General features: G+C 41.2%; 1 non-coding gene across 1 annotated transcript; it reads left to right on the top strand.

The window, feature by feature from the left end:
- The first annotated feature begins 14,563 nt into the window (after positions 1-14,563).
- Positions 14,564-14,670, top strand: LOC141669462 (small nucleolar RNA R71). The gene has a single exon (XR_012553746.1). It is a non-coding gene; the product is annotated as a small nucleolar RNA R71 (small nucleolar RNA).
- The last annotated feature ends 3,962 nt before the right edge of the window (positions 14,671-18,632 follow it).

The raw sequence follows: 18,632 nt of genomic DNA, 5'->3' as shown, positions 1-18,632 counted from the left end.
CTGTAGTAAATGAAGAAAGTGAAGAGGACCTAGACTATAATAAATATGATGAGGAAGAATATGTAGAGGAAGAAGCTAAGGATACCCATCAGGGAGGGAACCCCATGAATGAATTTATGGAACTATTAAGAGCAAATCTGAACCAACAGCCTATTCCACCATAGCCACATGCTGCCCAACAGACTGCAGCCAGTGCCTTTAGGGCCTTCAAATCTCTCAAACCCCCAGAGTTTCTAGGATCTCCCGACCCCGTTGAAGCACGGGCCTGGCTCAAAGAGATAGAAAAGTCCTTCGGGATACTAGGTGTAGAGGAACAACACAAGACCATTTTCGCTTCTTACATGCTGAAAGGAGAAGCTAACTATGGTGGGAGTCCAAACGAAACCTAGAGACTGATGTTGTGATCCCATGAAATAGATTTACCCGACTGTTCTTAGACAACTATTTCCCTAGGTTTATGGAGACCCATATGGAGATTAAGTTTTCGGAGTTGAAACATGATAAGATGATTGTGGCATAATATGAGGCCAAGTTTACTGAGTTGTCGAGATTTTTGCCTGAGTTCGTGAATATCGAAGAGAAGAAATCGCGAAGATTTCAGCTTGGTCTGAAACAATGGATCCTAAACCGAGTGGCGGTGTTAGAGCTGACAGGCTATGCCACCTTAGTGCAGAAAGCCTCGATTGTTGAAGCTGGCAGTGAGTAGAGTGTGAAGGAAAAGGAAAATAGGAAGAGGAAGATAGGAAGCCATGGAATAGGAACCGGGAACAGGAGCCTTCCAAGCAGGTTCGTCAGGGGAGTGGTGTCCCAACCTGCACGAGGCCCCGGATTCAGAAAGGCCCTAAGTGAAAGAGTTGGCCAGGGCGGCGGACAGTTTAGGGCAACATTTCATAGCCAACCCCGCACCCCAATACCGGAGTGTCAAACCTGTAAGAGGAGACACCTTGGAGTGTGCAGCCAGGCGAGAGCCCCTTTGAAATGCTATAGGTGTGGTCAAATCGGACACCTTGCCAACAACTACAACCAACCCAGCGTAACATGTTTCTAACATGGGAAAGTAGGACACATGAGGAAGGATTGCCCAACACTGATGCCCCCAGCCTTAGGGATGAGCAGAGCTGCATCCAACTGACATCCAGCTGCTAGGACCTTCAACATGACTGTTCAAGATGCTGTCCGAAACACTGACGTGATAGCAGGTACCCTTCTGTTAAATTCCGAACATGCAAATGTACTATTTGATTCTGGAACAACCAAGTCATTTATATCTCAAGATTTTGCTAAAAAGTTAAAACTTAACGCCATACCCTTACGTGAGGTATTACAAGTGGAAATAGCAAACAAAGAAATAATTCCTGTGAATCAAGTACACCCTAAATGCAAGTTGAAATTAGAAGGGAATGTCTTCGAGGTTGACCTAATCCCATTTGCGTTAGGAGAATTTGATGTAATCTTAGGAATGGATTGATTATCCAGTAATGGAGCGCAAATAGATTGTGAACGGAAGAGGGTAAAGATAAGAGTGCAAAATGAAAAAGAAGTAGTGTTTAAAGGTCAACGACAAAACCAAAAATTTCTGACCATGCTACAAGCAAAAAGATTGTTAAGGAAAGGTAACGAGGCCTATTTGGCTTTTATGGTAGATACCAAGAAGGAAGTCCCTATTATACAGGACATACCCATAGTGAATGAATTCGAGGATGTGTTTCCAGAGAACTTACCATGGTTTCCACCTGACAGGGAAATAGAATTCGCTATAGAATTAGCACCAGGAAAAACACCGGTATCCAAAGTCCCATATAGACTAGCCCCAGTTGAGATGAAGGAATTAGCTTCTCAACTGCAAGAATTATTAGATAATGGAATGATAAGACCCAGTGTGTCGCCATGGGGAGCGCCAGTACTGTTCGTAAAGAAAAAGGACGCCAATATGAGATTATGCATAGACTATCGAGAATTGAATAAGCTGACTATTAAGAATAGGTACCCTCTCCCCAGGATTGATGACCATTTGATCCTTTGTAAAGATTGAAACCATTTCATTAATGAACATCCAATGTTGCTTATGATTTTGTTATTGCTTTACATTGTTTATTCTATTATTATGTTAGAATTGGATTGTTTATAAAATTATGGACCAGATTCGTGGTCAGACCCGATTGGTGGTCAAGTTGGGCCAATGTGTGCCTTGGATCCAGTAATTAGAGCAGAGCTGTGTGCCTTGCTCGGGGTTAGTGCGTGACTGATCAGTAGCCTAACCTTGGTTTTAAAATAAAAATATAATATCCAATTCTAAATCATTAATCATTGCTCACTTGATACCTTAACCTTTTTTACTTGATGATCATTATTCTCAGTCTTGTCATTGTGACTTGCTGAGCTAGTTAGCTCATTTGTGCGATGTTGTTTATGTTCTTTTCCAGTAAAGAAGGAGCGAGTTAGTAGCAAGGATCCCCAATCCGGTGCGAGAGCTAGGGGTCCAGGTTGATCGAGCTAAGCTAGCTAACATTTTTTGAAATAGTTTAAGTTTGTAAAAGTTTGTAATAATTTTAAATGTTCAGTTCTAAGTTTGAATAGTTGGGATTTGGACGTTTGTAATATAAGTGTGTGTGTGTGGCTTATGTACATACTTCAACCTGTTGCGGTCCATGGTAGTTGGTAAGTAGGGTCACTGCATATTATTATTATCTTTATTATTGTTATAAGCAGGTTATAAATAAGGTGTGTGTATGTGTGGACCCCAAACTTCTGACCCCGGTTTGGAGGGTGCCACAGGTTTGGTATCAGAGCGACATATTAAAAGTCACTGACACAAGCCTAGGTTGACGGGAATGGGTAGAGGGTTTGGATTAGATTTAAGGAAATAGAAAGATAAAACGTCGAGAGGATGAGTGCGATGGTATAACAGGTATTAGTATAATTTGTGTTGTGGTTCGAGATTCTTATATTGCGATATGATTTCAGGTAGCAGCGATGGCCGATTCTTTCATCTCTGTACCACCTGATCACTCAGAGCCCTGAGCTCGAGGACCATCTTCAGATCCACGTCCTGTTGTTCCACCAGTGTTGGCTATTTTACCTCCACCTGTGTTACAGCCCGTACCACTGCAGGCTATTCCACCCCCAGGCATGAGACCACCTATCGGAGGACCCCCACCTGCTGATTCAGGTTTTACTGGTCACTCAGTTACAGGTGTACCTTTTTAGTTCTCTTCCTATCATGTCCCATATCATCAGTTCGAGGCTTGCCTTATGGAGCAGCGATTCCTACGGGGTTAGATTCAGGAGCTATTACATATTATGCGTACCAGAGAGGTTGGGAGTGGTGAGAGGCGACTCAGAGAGAGACTCCAGGTATTTCGGAGAGCAGCTGCTGTGAGGATTGCTGAGGCTACTCATGAGGATATTACCCCTGATTTTCTTGTGGAGTGGGCTAAGTGGGTTCTGGAGGAGCTTGAGGAGATTGGAGGATCAGACTTACCCTGAGCTAGAGGAACAGAGATGGAGATGCTGAGTAGTGCTGTTGTGGTTGTTTAGTATGTACAGTAGTGTGTAGTATGTATCAGTAGACTTTTGGGTTGTATTTATAGACTAGATCTGCTGATTAGTGAGTAGGTTTGTTGTACCTTTTGCTTTTACTTCCGAAGCGTTTTAACGCTTGTACTACCTAAAACTTTTGATCTATATATATCAGTACCTTTTCTTTTCCAGCATTGTCATTTACTTTACTGCACCTGTTTTACTTTACTTTACTTATTGCACCTGTTATACCCCTGTGATACCATGTACCCTGTTTCCTTAACTATTTATATTCTGTAAAGAAGCATGCAATTTACTTAGTTCAACTGTTACAACTGTTTTCAAAAAGAGATATTTCTGTTTTACAAAACTTTTCTTTGATGAAAAGGATTTGATTTAAAAGCTAAATAAGTTGGTTGACTCTTTACAGAAAATGCCTCCCAGAAGAAATACCCGTACCAACACCCAGAATGAAGAAACCAACAACAACAATAACAACCAAGATGATACTAACCAGAATGTAAACCCAGGACCCATAGACTCGGCAATATCCCAGATTCTTCAAATCTTGGCCCAACAAACAGTTCACCTGACTCAACAACAACAAAGACAAACCAATCCCCAGGTAACTTTCAAAAATTTTTAGGCAGTAAACCCACCAGAATTCAAGGGTTCCTTAGATCCGATTGAAGTGAATGTTTGGTTAAAGAAAATAGAGAAGTCGTTTACTTTAGTTAAAGTAAAGGAAGAACAGAAGGTGGAGTTTGCAAGTTATTATTTGAAGAATGAGGCCACCTATTGGTGGGAGACTGTGAAGACATTGGAAGGTACATATGTTATTACTTGGGAGAGGTTTAAAGAGTTGTTTTTAGAAAAGTTTTTTCCTCAGTTTGTTCAGGATCAGATGGAGCTGAAGTTTTTAGAGCTAAAGCAAGGAAATATGTCGGTAGCTGATTATGAAAGTAAGTTTGAAGAATTGTCAAGGTATGTGCCATCATATGTAGATACTGACAGGAAGAAGGCCAAAAGATTCCAGCAAGGTCTGAAGCCATGGATCAGAGGGAAGGTAGCCATATTTGAATTGGATACCTATGCAGGAGTTGTACAGAAGACCATGATTGCAGAGACAGAGAGCGAGATGTCACAGAAGGAAAAGGAAAGTAAGAAAAGGAAGTTTAAAGGGAATGAAGGTTAGTCACAACCAGGGAAGTTTCCAAATTTTAAGAAGGGCAAGTTTCAGCCAGGAAGAAATTTTAATTTCAAAAAGCAAAATGTAGGCGACGGAGGTCAAGGTAACCGTCCAGTCAATGTGAATCAGCCGAATCAGTTGAGGCTAACTTTTCCAGATTGTCAGGTATGTGGGAAGAAGCACGGAGGAGTTTGTAATAAGTTGAACGTGGTTTGTTTCAAGTGTAATCAGAAAGGGCACTATTCGAGGGAGTTCCGAAATCAGCTAGTGAGAGAGCCAGTGAACAAGGATCAACCTACCCGTAATCCAGCGGTTAAGCTTCCAGCTATTTGATTTACATGCTTTAAATGTGGGAAGCCAGGACATATAGCCAGGGATTGCAAGACACCAGCCCCAGTCAGTAATGCATTAAGAATTATGGGATCCACTCCAGCAGTAAATGATACTCCAAGGGCTAGAGTTTTTGATATGTCTGTAAAGGACGCTATCCAGGATACTGATGTCGTGGCAGGTACGCTTAATGTGAATTCTTTATGTGCCAAAGTGTTAATAGATTCGGGAGTAACTCGATCGTTTATTTCTCTAGAATTTGTTAGCAAGTTAAACTGTTCAGTTGAGTATTTAAATGAAATAATGACTGTGGAATTAGCAAATAATCAAGTTTGTGGGAATTGTGAGATTGAGATTTCTGGTAATAAGTTTTGTGTAGATTTGATACCATTTAAGCTAGGAGAGTTTGACGTTATCTTAGGATTGGATTGGTTATCTAAGCACGATGCCTAGATAGATTGTCGAAATAAGAAGGTAATGGTAAAGACGCCAGATGAGAGGATAGTAACGTTTAAGGGTCAGTGTTAGGGCGAAAACACGCACTAATATTCACGCAAGTATACGCGTTCGCAAGTAATATAGAATACTTTCTAGTTCGTTCCCTCAGAGACTCAGACTAAATTATTGTCTAATTAAACTCACTCACCAATGTATGATTACTTCTCAATGTTAAGATAATAACACTTAAAATTGTTGATCAAATATTAACTATAATTAACTACTTAATTAACCACTTAACTAACACTTCAAATTATCAATAATAAAACACTCATGAGATCACAACTTCATTATTACTTCCTTCTATAGCCATTGTTATTACAATTAGCATGTGACAGTGATGACATTAATCGAATAATACGAAACTGATAAAAGCCAACTTTCATTGTACTAATACCATTCTACCAAGCATCCACAATTAAGATAGAAGTTGAATAGTCATCAATTATGTTGAGTTCCTATATGTCTACAGAAATTGACAACACAACGATTTAAGCACAAGTTATTCCTTTTGATTACATAGGGCAAATAAAACTTTTAGAGTTACCCACTAATCATGCACAACGTACATGAACCTATGCTAGCATGGCAAGTTCTAAATCTCAAGATCCACCGTCACTTCACAAGAGATTAACACCCTATCTTATATGTTCGCGACGCACATAGGACGAATACGCGCAACCAATACTAGATATCATGCAATCATCACACACTAAAGTATTAAACAATTAACTAAAGAATTCCATAATAAATCCGTTGTAACACCATGATCACGATTAGCCCATAATAGAACTCATCGCCATCATGGGTTCATATGAAATCATGATAAACAAACACAAGAAAATAATAACTAAACTAATTATATTAAAACAGAGTACGTCACAAGAGTAAATAAGTCAAAGCAAGAAAACTAACATCCAACGTTACAACGAAACAAGAATCACAAGAATATATGCTTCCTCTTCGTTACGGTGTGCTAAATCGGTCTTCTTCCTTATCTCCTTCGCTTCTTGCGTAAAACACAATCTAAAACATAATCTCCTTAACACTCTCTATGAAAACGTCTCAAATCTACCTATATAATAGTCCCATAAAACTCAGATTACATAGAAGTTGGAAGCCACACAGAAGTAGAAGTCTAAAATAATTCAGCTTTTTCCCTGACCTTGCGCAGCTGCTCAGCATTTCTGCGCGGGCGCGCAGGCTGCTGCGCGGCCGCTCAGCATTGCTGCGCGGGCGCGCAAGACCCTACTGGAAAAATTCCAAGCTTGCTCCGTTTCTTCGCCGTAATCTGCCCATTCCTTTCCTCTCGCAATGGTGAACACATGCCAAGGCTTATTCTTGATGATTCCTCCCCCGAAATGCAACTAATACAATGAAATGCATAAACACTAGAAAAACGCATTAAATACACAAAATACTTGATTTCAAGACACCAATTTAAGCCATTTTAAGACGTTCTAAGTGGTATAAAATGCCACTTATCACACCCCCAAACTTAAATCGATGCTTGTCATCAAGCGTCACAGACTCAAAACAAATAAAAATATGCATGAATGTAATCTATATGAAAATGCAACGATCCCCCTTACTACAATTAACCAACCAAATTGTCACATCTCAACGAATGCAGTTAGACATCTAAAGATCAATAAACTCATGCAACCGGACAAACAGCCATAAACGTGGTGTGTGCGAATGCTTAACAGATATGCTTCGGAACTAGACCAATTACTATGACTAGACTATCCTCAAGGCAATCCTACGATTATACAAAGAATAAAAATTCTAGGCACAAAGTGATATACAACACTACAAGAACTCTGGAGCTTACTACGGAATTGTGCTTTTTATTTACAACTCAAATGCTTATTTAACCGTGCAATGAGTGAGGTCCACAAAAGACTTATACAATGGTATCCATGTAACGAGCGTTAGGTTAGCGGATCCCAGACTCTAAAAGCCTTAGGTCACTAGGCACAAAGTCCCCTAAGAACTTAATAACTCGAATACCAAAGAGCCCACTCTTGATCAATTATGCAGAAATATTTTTTTTTTTTCATAACTTCTGAGCAAGTGCGTTTCGCTCCATCTTACTCAACCCTAGACTACTCGCAACATAAGCGAGTCGGCTACTAGCCATTTGACGCCTAGCCACAACTAGCAACAACTTCCATATTTTTTTTCTCCAAAAAATTTTTCTTTTTCATGTTTTTATCACTAAGAACCTATAATCGAATTCTAAGCATAATAAATAGATTGACCTTGAAAACAACCAAATCATAACAACAATCTAGCCCTTACGCATTCTTTAAGACTCAGTGGACTTACAATTATTTCTAGCATGCATATCAACCTACACAACTTAATATCACTTTAATGCTATCACTACACTCGCATCAATATCACAATTCAGTCGATAAATCATTGCAAAAGGGATCATAGTAAATGCATGAGCTACATGACATTCATAAAAAAAAACTATATGGCATAAATTATGCAACTATATGAACTAACTATCATGAATATGCAACTAAATGACACACACACAATATTCCTTTAACTACCACCCCCAAACTAAAAATCTTCACTATCCTCAGTGAAAGTAGTAGAAAGGAACACAGGGTATACCTACTCGGAGTCATCATCATCATCACCCTCAGCGGGTAGAGTATTAGGCGGCGGGTATGCAGAGTCCTCACCAAAAACTGGCCACTGGATATCAGCTCCAAGGCCTCGAAAAGCAGTCCCTAACGCAAGGGTGAGCTCCTGAGCAAACCTACTCTGCGTCTCATACATGGCATCCATCCGCCGTGAAAGCCTCCTATACTGGGCATCACCCATCCCAGCACCCTCCTGAGCTCTCGACGAACCAGCCTCACCACGCCCTAGCCTAGCCATAGTAGCACCTCGTGCTGGACGCCCTCCTGGAAGACGATAACCCAGCCCATGCTCCTCAGGCTCACCACCGGTCCACTCCTGCATCCCATTCAGAGTGCCAGAATCTATCGGAGCTGCTGGCAACTGCAACTGCTCATGAGCCGGCCAGTTCACTCCCACTGCTCGACATAGCTTCGTAACCGTGGATGCATAAGGGATGTTCATATGCTTTGCTCCCCTCAAAAACTTCAGAATTCCTTGGTAGATAAACTCACCAAGGTCCACATAGTATTCCTCATTCAGAATTCCCCACAACAGCTGTGCTCTCTCAACTGTGACCTCATGTGCATGTGAAGAAGGCAAAATATTAGCACATATAAATGCATTCCATGCACGGGCATACCTGTTCATGGCGATCGCCAGAAAGTGACGATACTCATTATTGGCTGGACTGCGGTTCCAAACTGTGCCCGGTCGACAGAGAGTCGCACAAATCAAATCCAAGTCAAAATCCTCAGCAGTCTTTTCATTCCAGTTCTCCTCCTCGAGCTTCCTCTCTCACTGTCCAATCACACGGCGAATCGCCGCAGGATGATAATCAACCGTCAGCCCACGGACTACAGAAAACCCATTCTTTTCAGCCTTCACGTTCGCGTAGAACTCGCGAACAACGCTCATCGGTACTGCTTCGGGTGACTCACAAAAAGCTATCCACCCCTTCTCTGCAATCATGGGCAACAATTCACCATCCCTCCCTGATGGTAAAAACCCCCTCTCCTTCAGAATCGGCTTCCCCAACAGCCTAGTGTACTCCTCCTCCGCAGCTCTGTCAGTTAACCGAGGCCTTGCAGCAGTGCCTCTCGAAGAATCAGCAGTAGGAACTGTGCTGCTGCTGTCAATAGTGCGTGCTCTCTTGGGTGCCATTGATTCGTGAATAGAAGTGTGTAAGAACTGATTTTTGATGTTTGTGAGAGGGTTAAGTGTAGGAAGTTTTGTGGGAGATATGTAGGATAGGTGTATGTATATATAGGGTATGGATTAGATTAGGGTTTGGGAATTAAGGGTTAAAATGATGGGGTAGTGGGAACAATTCGTGGGTTTATGGGCTAAAACTGTTTTTGTGTTTTTGTTTTTTTTTTTTCTGAACTGCAAAAAATTTTCTGGAACTCGACCCCTGCGCGGCCGCTCAGCATTTCTGCGCGGGCGCGCAGCAAGCTGCGCGGCCGCTCAGCATAGCTGCGCGCTCGCGCGCAGAGGGTCTCTGGAATTTTTTTTTTTCAGCCCCTGTTTTTTGATTTTTTTGTGTTTTTGGATAGGTTATTAACTTCTAAGGGTTCCTGTAACAACAATTCATGGGTTGCCTCCCACGCAGCGCTTCTTTTTCGTCATTAGCTTGATGTTCCGTACCTTTCTCAAGTAGTCAACAAAATGGCACTAACCACCTCTCGGTTTGCCATGTCCCCATAGTAGTGCTTCAACCGCTGACCGTTAACCTTGAATGCTTGGTCCGAATCATTCTCAAAAATTTCCACCGCTCCATGTGGAAACACAGTTTTGACAATAAAAGGTCCAGACCACCTTGATTTCAACTTCCCAGGAAAAAGTCGGAGCCGAGAGTTGAATAAAAGAACTTGTTGCCCTGGCACAAATAACTTAGGATGTAGCTTCCTATCGTGCCACCTCTTCACCTTTTCCTTATACATTTTGTTATTCTCATACGCTTGAAGTCGAAATTCATCAAGTTCATTAAGCTGAAGCATTCTTTTCTTACCAGCTGCATCTAAATCCAGGTTCAATTTCTTCAATGCCCAGTAGGCCTTATGCTCAAGCTCCGCTGGTAGATGACATCCCTTACCGTACACCAACTGAAACGGTGACATCCCTAGTGGAGTTTTGTATGCTGTTCTGTAAGCCCAAACAGCTTCATCGAGCTTTAGAGACCAATCCTTCCTTGACGGACAAACAACCTTCTCTAGAATGTGCTTTATCTCTCTGTTAGACACTTCCGCTTGACCATTTGTTTGCGGATGATAGGCAGTAGCTACTCGATGATTCACATTATAACGCTGCATCATAGAAGTGAACTTACGGTTGCAAAAATGCGATCCTTCATCACTTATGATTACCCGAGGCGTTCTAAACCTTGTGAAAATTTGCTTATGAAGAAAATTTAGTACTACCTTTGCATCATTTGTCGGTAAAGCTTTAACTTCGACCCATTTTGAGACATAATCGACTGCCAGCAAGATGTACTGATTATTGCAAGACGAGATAAAAGGCCCCATGAAATCGATTCCCCACACATCAAAGACCTCGACTTCAAGCATCACATTTAATGGCATCTCATCCTTCCTTGACAAATTTCCCACTCTTTGGTAACGATCACACCTTAAAACAAACTGATGAGCATCCTTGAACAAAGTAGGCCAGAAAAAACCTGCTTGCAGAATACGAGCTGCCGTCTTCTCACCTCCATAGTGTCCACCATAAACCGTGGAATGGCAGTCTCGTAATATCCCCTCCGTCTCACAGAATGGGATACATCTCCTGATGATCTGGTCAGCTCCCTGTCTAAACAAATATAGTTCATCCCACATATACCACTTCACCTCATGCAGAAACTTCTTCTTTTGCGCGGATGTCAAATTAAGAGGTATTATATTGCTGACAAGATAGTTTACAATATCTGCAAACCATGGTTCTTCCTCCTGAATTGCAAACAACTGCTCATCCGGAAAAGATTCATTGATTAACGTCCTATCTTGTGAAGTAGAATCGGGGTTCTCCAACCTAGAGAGATGGTCAGCTACTTGATTCTTGGTACCTTTTCTATCTTTGATCTCTAACTCAAATTCCTGAAGTAAAAGCACCCAACGAATGAGTCTCGGCTTCGAATCCTTCTTAGAAACCAGATAGCGAATAGCTGCATGATCAGTGAATACTGTTACTTTTGTACCAAGCAGATAAGATCGAAATTTCTCAAAGCCAAAGACTATAGCCAAAAGCTCCTTCTCAGTAGTGGTGTAGTTCAATTGGGCACCATTTAAAGTCTTACTCGCATAGTAGACCACATGGAAGAGATTTTTCTTGCGCTGTCCCAGAACTGCACCTACCGCATAATCACTCGCATCACACATCATCTCAAACGGTTCTGTCCAATCTGGTGCTGTAATAACTGGTGCAGTGATCAAACTCTTCTTGAGAGTCTCGAATGCTGTCAATCATTCATCATCAAATTTGAAAGGCACATCTTTCTCAAGCAAATTGCACAACGGCTTAGATATCTTTGAAAAGTCCTTGATGAATCGCCGATAAAAACCCGCATGACCAAGAAAACTACGGATTCCTTTCACAGAATTGGGTGGGGGAAGATTTTCAATGACTCCCACCTTGGCCTTGTCCACCTCCAGACCCTTGCTAGAGACCTTATGCCCAAGGATAATGCCTTCACGCACCATAAAATGACATTTCTCCCAATTAAGCACCAAATTAGTTTCCACGCATCTTTTGAGTACGGCACGCAGATTATTCAAACATTCATCATATGAGTGTCCAAAGACGGAGAAGTCATCCATGAACACTTCGACGTTATTTCCAATCATGTCAGAGAATATAGCCGTCATACATCTCTGAAAGGTGGCCGGGGCGCCACATAACCCAAACGAAACTCTACGAAAAGCAAATGTGCCAAATGGACAAGTGAAGGTAGTCTTTTCCTGATCCTCTGGTGCAATACAAATCTGATTATACCCGGAATAACCATCCAGAAGACAAAAATACTCATGTCCCGCCAATCTGTCAAGTATTTGATCAATAAATGGAAGAGGAAAGTGATCCTTCCTTATGGATTTGTTCAATTTCCTATAATCCATGCATACTCTCCATCCTGTAACTGTTCGAGTAGGGATGAGCTCATTCTTTTCATTTGCGACCACAGTGATACCTCCTTTCTTAGGTACACATTGTACGGGGCTCACCCACGAGCTGTCAGAAATAGGATAAATGATGCCTGCATCTAGCCATTTCAGAATTTCTTTCTTCACCACCTCCTTCATGATGGGATTCAGTCTTCGTTGCTGTTCCGCAGTTGGCTTACTACCTTCCTCTAGCAGAATTTTATGCATACAATATGAAGGACTTATCCCCTTGATCTCTGCTATGGTCCATCCCATAGCCGATTTGAATTCTCTCAAAATCCTTAAGAGCTTGTCTTCCTCACTACCTGAAAGGTCAGCTGAAATAATAACAGGTAACGTCGATGAATCACCTAAAAAAGCATACCTCAAGTGTTCAGGTAGTGGTTTGAGCTCCAAGGTAGGTGCTTCCTCTATTGATGGTTTGAGCTTCCCTTCAGCATTCTTAAGGTCAGAAGTACCAAGAGATTCAAATGGTATGTCCAGCTTTCGCTTCCAGGGAGAAGCGTTCAGATATTGTAATTACTCGTTCCTATCTTCATCATCACAGTCAAATTCCCCCACTAAGGCCTTTTCCAATGCATCAGACATTAGCATGTGCTCGAGTTCCGAAGTAACCGCGGAATCAATCACATCCACTTTTAAGCACTCCTCATCTTCTGTAGGGAATTTCATTGCCTTGAATACGTTGAAGGTCACATCCTGATCTTGGACCCGCATAGTAAGTTCCCCTTTTTGCACATCTATCAAGGTACAACCAGTAGCCAAGAAAGGCCTCCCCAAGATTATGGGAATCTTCTTATCTTCCTCAAAATCCAGAATAACAAAATCTGCTGGAAAGAAGAGCTTATCCACCTTGACGAGCACATCCTCAACTATGCCCCTTGGGTAAGTAATGGAACGGTCCGCCAATTGTAGCGACATGTATGTGGGTTTTGGATCAGGCAGATCCAGCTTTTTAAAGATCGACAAGGGCATCAGATTAATGCTTGCTCCCAAATCACAAAGGCACTTGTCAAAAGTTAGATTGCCAATGGTGCAAGGAATGGTGAAGCTTCCTGGATCTTTCAGTTTTGGTGGTAACTTTTGTTGTACAACCGCGCTGCATTCTTCCGTGAGAGCAATGGTTTCAAGGTCATCCAGTTTCAACTTCCTTGAAAGAATAGTCTTCATAAACTTCGCATAACTAGGCATTTGTTCCAGAGCCTCAGCGAAAGGTATATTGATGTGAAGTTTCTTGAACACCTCCAGAAACTTCCCGAACTGTCTATCCAGCTTTTGTTGCTGCAATCTCTTAGGAAAAGGTGGTGGAGGATAGAGCTGTTTCTCCCCTGTATTAGCCTCAGGCAGAGTGTGTTCAACAGTAGTCTTCCTTGGTTCCGCCGCTTTCTCCTTTTTCTTAGATTCTTCATCTCTAACTTCAGCTTCTACTTCTTTTGCCTTTTCATCCTCAGCTACTTTTCCAGACCTTAAGGTAATAGCCTTTACTTGCTCTTTAGCTTCCTTCCTGCCTGGTACTTCCGTGTCACTGGGAAGAGTGCCAGGTTGATGATTGAGCACTGTATTGGCTAATTGACCGATTTGATTTTCCAAGGTCTTGATAGAAACCGCCTGACTCTTGCACAACAGCTTAAGTTCCTCAAAATCAGCACTAGTAGGTGCAGCTGCACTTCCCTGTTGAGGATATGATTGCCTTGTAGCATACTGCTGTGGTTGCTGGAATCCAGGTGGGTTAAACTGTTTACTCACCCCTTGCTGATATGGTGGCTGAATAGCATTCTGATTATTCCCCCAGCTGAAATTTGGATGATTTCTGTTATTAGGATGATAGGTCGCTGGCACAGGCTGCTGTTGTCGCTGATAATAATTCACATACTGAACAGATTCGTTGACAAGAGAACACTGATCCGTAGCATGAGAACCTGCACAAAGCTCACAAACCATAGCTATTTGATTAACTCCATACGTAGCCAGAGAATCAACCTTCATTAATAGCGCTTGGAGCTGGGCTGCAATAGCAGTGGCTGTATCAACTTCCAGAATATCTGCGACCTTGCCTGACGTCATCCTCTGAGTTGGGTTTTGATGCTCATTTGCAGCCATTGTCTCTATAAGATTATACGCCTCAGTATAGCTTTTAGCCCATAAGGCTCCTCCAGCTGCTGCATCGAGCATGGGCCGAGATTGGGCCCCCAAACCATTATAAAAACCAGTGATTACCATCCAATCCGGCATTCCATGATGTGGACATTTTCTCAACATTTCCTTGTAGCGTTCCCAAGCCTCGCACATAGATTCTGTAGGTTGCTGCGCAAACTGAGTAAGAGCACTCCTCATAGCAGCAGTCTTTGCCATTGGATAAAACTTCACCAGAAACTTTTGCGCAAGATCTTGCCACGTAGTGATGGACCCAGCTGGTTCAGAATGTAACCAGTCTTTAGCCTTATCCCTCAGTGAGAATGGGAAAAGCCTCAACTTGATAGCCTCATCAGTCACGCCATTATACTTAAAAGTGCTGCAGATCTTGACAAAATTTCTTATGTGCATGTTGGGGTCTTCAGTTGCCGCTCCTCCAAAAGAAACAGACTAAATTATTGTCTAATTAAACTCACTCACCAATGTATGATTACTTCTCAATATTAAGATAATAACACTTAAAATTGTTGATCAAATATTAACTATAATTAACTACTTAATTAACCACTTAACTAACACTTCAAATTATCAATAATAAAACACTCATGAGATCACAACTTCATTATTACTTCCTTTTATAGCCATTGTTATTACAATTAGCATGTGACAGTGATGACATTAATCGAATAACACGAAACTGATAAAAGCCAACTTTCATTGTACTAATACCATTCTACCAAGCATCCACAATTAAGATAGAAGTTGAATAGTCATCAATTATGTTGAGTTCCTATATGTCTACAGAAATTGACAACACAACGATTTAAGCACAAGTTATTCCTTTTGATTACATAGGGCAAATAAAACTGTTAGAGTTACCCACTAATCATGCACAACGTACATGAACCTATGCTAGCATGGCAAGTTCTAAATCTCAAGATCCACCGTCACTTCACAAGAGATTAACACCCTATCTTATATGTTCGCGACGCACATAAGACGAATACGCGCAACCAATACTAGATATCATGCAATCATCACACACTAAAGTATTAAACAATTAACTAAAGAATTCCATAATAAATCCGTTGTAACCCCATGATCACGATTAGCCCATAATAGAACTCATCGCCATCATGGGTTCATATGAAATCATGATAAATAAACACAAGAAAATAATAACTAAACTAATTATATTAAAACAGAGTACGTCACAAGAGTAAATAAGTCAAAGCAAGAAAACTAGCATCCAACGTTACAACGAAACAAGAATCACAAGAATATATGCTTCCTCTTCGTTGCGGTGTGCTAAATCGGTCTTCTTCCTTATCTCCTTCGCTTCTTGCGTAAAACACAATCTAAAACATAATCTCCTTAATACTCTCTATGAAAACGTCTCAAATCTACCTATATAATAGTCCCATAAAACTCAGATTACATAGAAGTTGGAAGCCACACAGAAGTAGAAGTCTAAAATAATTCAGCTTTTTCCCCGACCTTGCGCGGCCGCTCAGCATTTCTGCGCGGGCGCGCAGGCTGCTCCGCGGCCGCTCAGCATTGCTGCGCGGGCGCGCAGGACCCTACTGGAAAAATTCCAAGCTTGCTCCATTTCTTCGCCGTAATCTGCCCATTCCTTTCCTCTCGCAATGGTGAACACATGCCAAGGGTTATTCTTGATTATTCCTCCCCCGAAATGCAACTAATACCCTGAAATGCATAAACACTAGAAAAACGCATTAAATACACAAAATACTTGATTTCAAGACACCAATTTAAGCCATTTTAAGACGTTCTAAGTGGTATAAAATGCCACTTATCAGTCAGAAGCAAGCAAAGAAGTTTTTAACAATGATTCAAGCTAAAAAGTTACTACGGCAAGGATGCGAGCATTTCGTTAATTATGTGATTGATAGAAGTCAGGAGACAGCAAAATTTGAAGATATTCCAGTAGTCAATGAATTTCCCGACGTGTTTCCCGATGAGTTACCAGGACTTCATCCAGACAGAGAAATTGAGTTTGCGATCGACTTAGCACCTGGAACGGAACCAGTATCCAAGGCCCTGTACAGAATGGCGCCCGTTGAGATGAAGGAACTAGCAAAGCAATTGCAAGAGCTGTTAGAGAAAGGAGTAATCAGACCCAGTATATCCCCGTGGGGTGCACCGGTACTATTTGTCAAGAAGAAGGATGGAAGCATGAGACTGTGCATCGATTATCGGGAGCTCAATAAGCTTACATTCAAGAACAAATATCCGTTACCCAGAATTGACGATTTGTTTGACCAATTGAAAGGAGCCAAGTACTTCTCCAAGATCGATTTGAGATCGGGATATCATCAACTAAAGATTAAGCCAGAGGATATACCAATGACAGCTTTCAGAATAAGGTATGGATATTATGAATTTTTAGTGATGTCTTTTGGATTGACCAATGCCCCGACAGCATTCATGGACCTGATGAACAGAATTTTCAAGGAATACTTGGACAAGTTTGTTATTGTGTTTATAGATGATATTTTGATTTATTCACAGACAGAAGAGGATCATGCAGAACATTTGAGGACAACTTTGGAGATTTTAAGGAAGAAAAAGTTATATGCTAAATTCTCGAAGTGTGAGTTTTGGTTACAGGAAGTCTAGTTTTTAGGACACCTAGTCAGTAATGAAGGGATCAAAGTGGACCCAACGAAGATTGAAGCAATTACAAATTGGGAAAGACCGAGAACCCCAACAGAAGTAAGAAGTTTCTTGGGATTAGCGGGATATTATCGCCGATTTGTTCAAAATTTCTCAAGGATTGCAACACCATTGACAAAGCTTACACGGAAGAATGAAAAGTTTATTTGGAATGATAAATGTGAAGAAAGTTTTCAGGAATTGAAGCGAAAATTAATCACAGCACATGTTTTGTCACTTCCAGATGATCAAGGGAATTTCGTAATCTAAAGCGATGCTTCTCATAAAGGACTCGGATGCATTCTGATGCAGCACGATAAGGTTATTACGTATGCGTTAAGATAATTAAAACCACAAGAACAGAAGTATCCTACCCATGATTTGGAGCTAGCAGCTATAGTATTCACTTTGAAGATTTGGAGACATTATCTATATGGAGAAAAATGCGAGATTTATACGGATCACAAAAGTTTGAAGTACATATTCACACAGAAGGAGCTTAATATAAGGCAGAGAAGATGGTTGGAGTTGATTAAGGATTATGATTGCATGATTAACTATCATCCCGGTAAAGCAAACGTTGTGGCAAACGTGTTAAGTCGGAAAGAAAAGTTGAATGTGTTATCAGCACCCGAGGAGATATATAAGGAATTTCAGAAATTGGAATTGGAGATTAGAGTTTGCAAGCCTGATGAAGTCAAAGTATATAGTATGACTTTCCAGCCGGAGTTATTAAAGAAGATAAGGAAGTGTCAAGAAGAGGTAATGGATCAGGACATTAACCGTTTGGTAGGTGACGAATTGTGCACCCAAAAGGACGATCATGGTATTCTTAGGTTTTCTTCTAGAATTTGGATTCCACCAGTAACGGAGTTGAAGGATGAAATTTTACAGGAAGCTCATAATTCAAGGTATTCAATCCATCCAGGAAGTACCAAGATGTATAGAGATTTAAAGGAAAATTATTGGTGGCCAGATATGAAGAGGGAAATTGCGGAATGGGTTAGCAGATGTTGTGACGCCCTCAATCTCGGGGTTAGGAAATGAGGACTCACACACCTCTATTCTAATAATTAAATATGCATAAACCCCGATTAACTACTAACAAGATCAACAGGATAAAGTATGAGCAGATTACAACTACCAATCATAAAATATAACTTACAAACCCGAAATACTATTAAATAAACAATATCGATTCCGGCTGGGAACCGACAGATAACCCATTGTATCTTTATACACCTCTTTCTAGGCGCGAGCTCACTCATAAGAACCACTACCTGCTCTGGCAACCGGAAGCCCTCAACACGGTAGGGACCACCAGGTACGCTCTTACGAGCAGTGCGCCTAAGCCTGGCCATCTTCTTGCTTAACTGCCATGGTTAGATTAAGACAAAACAAATGAGTATAAAACTCAGCAAGTAACTATATAGCAGTTCTACAATATCAAATCTCAATATACTTTGAACCAACTAGGGCATTCTACTTTA

This window comes from Apium graveolens, chromosome 6 (assembly GCF_009905375.1).
Source record: "Apium graveolens cultivar Ventura chromosome 6, ASM990537v1, whole genome shotgun sequence".
Classification (NCBI taxonomy): Eukaryota; Viridiplantae; Streptophyta; class Magnoliopsida; order Apiales; family Apiaceae; genus Apium; species Apium graveolens.
Note: the sequence above shows the minus strand (reverse complement) of the source record. Positions and strands in the feature narration are given on the sequence as shown.